General features: G+C 37.4%; 1 pseudogene across 1 annotated transcript; it reads left to right on the top strand.

The window, feature by feature from the left end:
- Positions 1 to 1,437: 1,437 nt before the first annotated feature.
- On the top strand, positions 1,438 to 6,689 carry LOC308265074 (nuclear receptor subfamily 2 group C member 1-like; annotated as a pseudogene). Its single transcript has 2 exons — positions 1,438 to 2,075; positions 5,652 to 6,689. The product of its transcript is annotated as a nuclear receptor subfamily 2 group C member 1-like (transcript).
- The last annotated feature ends 827 nt before the right edge of the window (positions 6,690 to 7,516 follow it).

Here is a 7,516-nt window from a genome sequence, read left to right on the forward strand (position 1 = left end):
AAGTGAGTATAGAATTCCATAGCGAGTCAGAGGGAGAACCCAGGTGAGTTTGGATTCCATAGGTAGGAAGAGAAAGAATCCAAGAGAGTATAGGATTTCATATGGTGAAAGAGGGAGAATCTAGGTGAATGTAATATTTCATAGTGAGGAAGAGAGAAGAAACCAGTTGAGTATAGGATCCCATAGGTTGTAATTTGGAGAACCCAGGTGAGTAAAGGATTTTACAGAAAAGAACAGGGAGCACCCAGGTGAGAATAGGATTCAATAGGGAGTAAGAGGAGAATTCAGGTGAGTATAAGATTCTAAAATTAGGTGAGTATAGGATTCCATAGCAAGGAAGAGCAGGACCAAAGTGAATATAGGATTCTATAGGGAGAAAGAGAGAAGCCAAGTGAGCATAGAATTCCATAGCAAGTCAGAGGGTTCACCTGGGTTCTTCTTAGTTCTATGGAATCCTATACCCACCTGAAAGCTCCCTCTTCCTCCCTATGGAATCCTATACTCACCTGAGTTCTCCTCTCTTCTTCCCTATAAAAACCTACACTCACTTGGGTTCTCCATCTTCCTCTCTATGAAATAAAATACTCACTTCCTCCTCTCTATGGACTCCTACACTCACCTGGGACTCCCTCTTCTTTCTACTGTAAAACAAAACAGCATAATATTGTCACAAAGGCAGTTAAATAGACCAGATAGATCATATAGTTTGAAGTCAGGTTTTTTTGATGCCTCAGCATGGTTTTTCATTGCTGAGAACTGCTTTGGCTATCTAAGTTTTCTTGTTGTTTCAAATTAATTTAAGGACTGATTTTTCTATGTTTGTAAAGAATGTCCTTGAAAAATTTGTTCAAAATACATTCATTAAGTTCAGAAGCACAGGAGACAATAAATCTCCAGTGCATTAATGAGATAAACCAACAGTAAAGAATAGATTGCCTTAAATTTCAGCATGTACATTTAATTTCAAAGTTTGTAAAATTAAAGAATATATGTTGAAGAAAACAGAATAAAATATAGCATTATGAAACATAATAAGAGATAACTCTGTCACTGAGATCTACTTAAGGTAATATGAAATGGCAAGAGTGGCAGGGACTGACTGCATATTTATAGTACTCCCAGAGAGCTAATTATGCTCCATCATCTATTCAATTGACAAGGAAGTACCTCCTGGAGTATGATACTAATGTCTGAATTCAATTTGTGCAGCTAAATGTTTTATAAATCACAGGTCTACATAAAAATATATTTGACAAACCCAGAAAGCTCCCTTACATTCTTTGCTTCTGTCCTCTCCTCCCTGCAGTATTCTACAGCCAGCCCTTCTCCTCCTCAGGTGTCTGGCCACCCAGCAGCCTCTGCAATGGGTCTGTGGGATCTGCACTAGTTGAGGGGTTAGAACCATGGTGGGGCACAGGATATTTTGATAATTAGAATATGGCAAACATAGAAGTAATTGCACATCAAATTATTGAACAGATGGGAGAGGTTGTTACAGAGCAGCAGACTGGCAGAAAATCCAAATTGCGACAGCATTTGAACCTAATACACAAGGCTAGCAGTTCATTCTGACAAACTGTTATGGCTCTGAGCAAAGGTAGGTCATTGTGGGCAGACAAGATCCCATTCCAGAAAGTTTTTCTCACAACTCCAGATGCAGCAGATGGCAACCAGTTGTTTTTTTACAACTCCAAATATCTTTGCATTACATCTCCAACTCTTAAAAGATAATTCTTCTCCAGACCAGGGACTAAATAAGATTTTTTAATCTTTGCCTGGTGTGGGGAGACAAAAGTCTGGGGCATAATTATGGAAGAGTAACTTGTGAAGGCTGCAATAGATTTTATAAAAGAAACATCCAGAAAATTTAAGTATATTTCTGCCTAGGATCAAAGGACTGTGTTATCCATAAATACCATTGAAACAATTGTCAGTACTGTAGGTTACAGATATGTATTGCATTTGGAATGAAGCAATACTCTGTTCATTGTGAAAAAAAACCCACTGAAGTATCAAGAGAAAAATCTTCTTTTTATTTTATTATTATTATTATTATTATTTTTTATTGGTGCACTGTATTCATACATCATAGTAGGATACATACTTTTGTAGACATACTTGCACACTTTTCCCAGTCAGCCCCCACCCAATCCCCATCCCATTCTCTCCCTATCCCTCCCTCCCATGCTTGGCTTAGTAGTTGACATCTAGTATTATGACAATTTATCTAAAATTAAAAATGGTAATCTCACATAACAGTTTCATTTGTCTGATACCAAGCTTTTGATGACTTAAAGATAACATTTCAATATTTCTTTTTGCTTTCTTTCTTACCAGAGAATATTTTTTTCCTTTTTTTTAGGTGAAACTATCATACATTTATTTATTTATTTTTCAGAAAAAAATCTATCCTAATATGGAATATGGACTCTAGGTACCCAAAATGATCTTGAAAAAGAACAAAGCTAGGAGATATATATTTTCTGATTTCAAACCATATAAAGCTACAATAATTGAAACAGTGTAGTACTATTCTAAAGGCAGATATATAAACCATTGGAGTTAAATAAAAGCCTAGAGCTAAATTCTTCCCTATATTGTCAAGTTATTTTTGACAAGGTTTCCACGAACATTTGGTGGTGGAAATATTAATCTTATTTTTATTGGTGCACTGTATTCATACATCATAATGGTATAAAAAAAACCTTGTAGACATACATGCACACATCGCCCAGTTAGCCCCTACCTGATCTCCACCCCGTTCCCTCCCAATCCCTCCTTCCTATGCTTGTCTTAGTGTTTGACATCTAGTATTATAGTAATTTATCTAAAATTAACAATGATAATCTCACATAACAGTTTCATTTGTCTGATATCAAGCTTTTGATGACTTAAAGATAATATTTCAATATTTCTTTTTGCTTTCTTTCTTACCAGAGAATATTTTTTCTTTTTTTTTTTAGGTGAAACTATCATACATTTATTTATTTATTTATTTTTCAGAGAAAATCTATCCTAATATGGAATATGGACTCCAGATACACAAAACAATCTCGAAAAAGAACAAAGCTAGAAGATGTATATTTTCTGATTTCAAATGTTATAAAGCTACAATAATTGAAACAGTGTAGTACTGTTATAAAGGCAGATATATAAACCATTGGAGTTAAATAAAAGCCTAGAGCTAAATTCTTCCATATATAGTCAAGTTATTTTTGGCTAGGTTTCCACAGACATTTGGTGGAGGAAATAATAATCTTTTAACTAAATATTGTTGAAAAATAATAATTACATGAAGAATAAATTGGACCCTTACCTAGCACCATATATAAATATTAACTCAAAATAGATAAAAGACCTAAATATAAATCTTAAGACTATAAACTTTTAGAAGAAAATCTGGGTCATAAAACATCATGACATTGAAATTGGTAGTGTTTTCTTGGATATGATTTCAATGGCACACGCAACAGAAGGGTAAACAAACTCCCTAGAAAATAAAAAAAATATTGTATGTCCAAAGACAATGTAGACAGAGTTAAAAGTTACTGATAGAATGGGATAAAATATTTCCAAATCCTATATCTGAAGGTATATTAATATTCCAACTAGAAATCCTAAAAATTAGCAACAATAAAAGCAAACAATACAATTTAGAAATAGGTAAAAGACTAACATACATAATGAATCTCCAAAGATAGCCAATCTTAGTTTTCTGTTTGATGGAAAATCTTATTTCTCTGGTTCTGGTGTGTGTTACCTATTTCTTCTTTGTAGTTAATACTCTTTGAGTATTTTCTCTAGTGCTGGTTTTGAAGACATAAATTCCTTCAGTTTCTGTTTGTCATGGAAGCTTCTTATTTCTCCATCTAATTTGATAGAAAGTTTTGCTGGGTAGGAAATTTTTGGCTGGAAGTTGTTTTCTTTCAGAGTTTGGAATATGTTACTCCAAGCCCTTCTGGCTCTCATGACTTGGTTTGGGAAGTCTGGAGTAATTCTAATTGGTTTGCCTCTGAATGTCACTTGGCCCTTTGTTTTTGTTGCCTTTAAGATTCTCTGCTTGGCTTCCACATTGGTCATTTTGACAATTATGTGGCATGGGGATCCTCTTCTCTGATCCTGTCTAAAGGGAGTTCTATAAGTTTCCTGTTCCTGTGTATCAACCTCTTGCTCTATGTTTGGAAAATTTTCTGCTATTACTTCCTTGAAGAGATTGTTGATCCCTTTGGTTTCACCTTCTTTTCCCTCCTCTATTCTAATTATTCTTAGGTTAGCTCTCTTAAAATGGACCCATATTTCTTCAATGTCAGATTCCTACTGTCGGATTTTTTTTTTCTAAATTAGAAACTATGCGTTCATTTTTGGAGTGATCATCTTCTAGGAGCTAGATTCTATTCTCCATGTGGTCTAATAGGTTGTTTATACTTTGAATTGAGGCCTTTACTTCATTGATTACATTCTTTATCTCTTTTTGGCTTTCTCTGAATTCTTTTCGAAACAGCTCTATTATTTCTGCAGTTATTTTCCTGATTTGATCTTCTAGAAATCTCTGAATTTCTGTTTTATCAGGTTCTGATGTTGTGGGGTTTTGGGCATTCACTGCTCATTGTTATTTCTCTTTCTCATGATTTCAGAATTTTGTGCCTTCTCTGGGTTCTTCCCTGGGTCACTACAACTTCACTTATGGTGCTCTGTATCTCGAGTCTGTGGTATCTCAGTCACCACTGCTCCTTTACTGGGTTGTATCGCAAAGTCTCAGACCCAGGGAGTCAATAGAGGCTGCTTTAGACCATGGGGGGGGGGTGCCAGGCTGGGTGTTGTCCTGCATGGAGTTGTGACTGTAGTGTGATATATCTGCCACCTTCACTCCCCCACTGGGTCAAGTCCCTGGGATTTCAAGTACTGGGATTTCTCCTCTAGGGGCCACAATTTGACTCACTGTTGTTGAGTGTGTTGATGGAGCTGTAGTGGACTTGGTGAATTCCCTGCTGCCACCCCGGTGGCAATATGGTGCCGCAGTCACACCCTCAGCTGTGAGGCTGGCATATTTCTTCTCTGTTTTTGAGCTCCGCTCTGAGTTCCTGCAGGGTGCACTGAGCCCAGCCCCTGGGAGCTTTAGACACTCCCTGCACCGAAAAATCTGCCAAATCCCGCCCGGCTGATCCGCAGCGGCTCACCTTGGCTCACTGTTTGCCCCTTCTCTCTGGAGCCTGATGGGCTATTAAGTGCGTTGGTCTGGTGCCATCTGGTGAAGTCGCCACTGCCACCAGCAGTATGGTGCTGCTCCTGCGTCCTCAGCCATGAGGCCAGCATATCTCCTCTCTGGCTCTGAGCTCCGTTCTGAATTCCCCTCCTCTCTGGAGCCTGGTGCTGGAAGGAAAGATGGTGTCCACGCGGCTCCGCGCCATGGTTCTGGCTACAGCATTGTGGTCTGGTTTCTTTCTAGTGTCTCATTTTTTCAGTCCTCTTTTTCTCTGTCCCTTGTATTTACCTTTATTGTTTCACTGCTGATGGTGTTTTCTGGCTATGAAAGGCACTGATTTTGTGGTAATAGAGATTGGTTGTTAGCGGGGCTTGTAAGACCCGCTTTTCTCAATCGCCGTCTTCCTGGATGTCTCGAGAAAAATCTTCTAATTGTGCTGATTCAACAGAAAAAAAACGACGTCCACAAAGATCTGGGAATCTTCTTAGCTGTAACTTCAATTTTTGTAACAGATAGTGAAACTGCAAGGTCAGAAGGACTGTTGAATTCAAGAATGTTTGTGAATTTTCAGCAGTCTGGAGTGCAAACTGAGTCAACTGTGCTCATAACATCAGATAAAGCTGAATCATGTCAGAGACATTTGTGAACAGTGAGGTCACATCATTAACAAATCTTGGAAAACAAAATATTCTTCCCAAAATAGCAATGAAATGTCTGATGGAAAGCTTAGGCAGTGGTGATATGTCATATGGACCTTATCAAGAAATGCAGTTCAGTGGTCATGTCTTAATGGCATTTGACACTCTTGCAAAAGCACTGAATCCTGGAGAGAGCAACACCTGTCAGCTCAGTGGACGGTACAGAAGCCAGCATACACCTAATCGCTGGAGATACAAGCATGAATTACACCGAAAAAGAGGGTTTACTTCTCAGCATTTCACAGGTAGCTTTCAGGCTCTCCTGAATACCTGAATGTGCACTACACTGGGGACCCTGCCTCCAGATTGCTGTTCTTACCAATGCACAGGGCACTTTGGATTCCTTATTTCCAGGCACTAGGGCAAGAAAATAGTGTATCATTGGTAAAAGCTTACTGGAATGAACTTTTTACTCTTGGTCTTGCCCAGTGCTGGCAAGTGATGAATGTAGCAACTATATTTGCAACATTTGCCAATTGTATTCATGGTAGCCTTCAGCAAGATAAAATGTCACCAGAAAAAATAAAATTGATGACGGACCATATCAAACTACAGGAGTTTTGTAATAGCATGGTTAAACTCTGCATTCATGGATATGAATGTGCCTGTCTGAAGGCAATAGTACTCTTCAGTCCAGATCATCCAAGCCTAGGAAAATGGAACAGATTGAGAAGTTTCAGGAAAAGACCTATGCTGAATTCCAAGATTATATAACCAGAACGTATGCAGAGGACACATATAGGTTATACAGACTACTTCTCAGATTGCCAACTTTTTTACATATTTAAAAAATAAATCCTCGCTGCATGTGGTGGCGCACGCTTGTATTCCCCACGTTTGGGAGGCAGAGACAGGAGGAATGCACAGGTTCGAAGCCAGCTGCGCTGGCTTAAGAGACTCTGTTTCCAAATAAAAATATAAAAATGGGTCTGGGAGTATAGCCCAGAGGTAGAAGGGTTTCCAGGAACCCCAATACCACCAAAATAATGCAAAATAAATAAATAAATCCTGCAGATTATAACTCTTGAATAATTAGTCATAGTAATTGAAGGCTGAGATCACAGTGCTGTAAGCTTGTTGTTCTTTCCCCAGAGCACAGGAAGACACCAAATTGAATTCATTGTTTCCAAGGCATCTGGAAATTTTGACTTTAAAGAGTGATCAAAATCCAAGCTATTTTTTTAGGCTTCCTTAAAAGAAATTTTTGAAGTGACTGGGCAAAAAACATGAATTAGCTTTCCCTTTCTGCCTTATCTAAATAAATAAGAAATGCTATGGATTTATTCTTGTCGAAGATAACATCTGAATCTATCAATCTTGACCATCTAAACTAAGATTTCTCATTCTATTTTGTAAAACAAACTAGTCTCTTTTTTTCTTAAAAAAATATATATAAATACTCATAGCAGTGAAGAGGTCCCCAGAGTGCTTATTATGCAACATGAACATTTATGTTCTTCTAACTGGTTTATTATTTTCTCATAAAGTAATTACTATTATTTGTTTACTTTTTGTCTCTAAGAAACTATTTGATAATTGCCATTATCTTTTTACTTTTTATCTTTAAGAAAATATTTAATAGTGGGCCACAATATATTTTCTTATTGAAAATATT

The sequence above is a fragment of the Muscardinus avellanarius genome, assembly GCF_963383645.1.
Source record: "Muscardinus avellanarius genome assembly, chromosome: 7".
NCBI lineage: Eukaryota > Metazoa > Chordata > Mammalia > Rodentia > Gliridae > Muscardinus > Muscardinus avellanarius.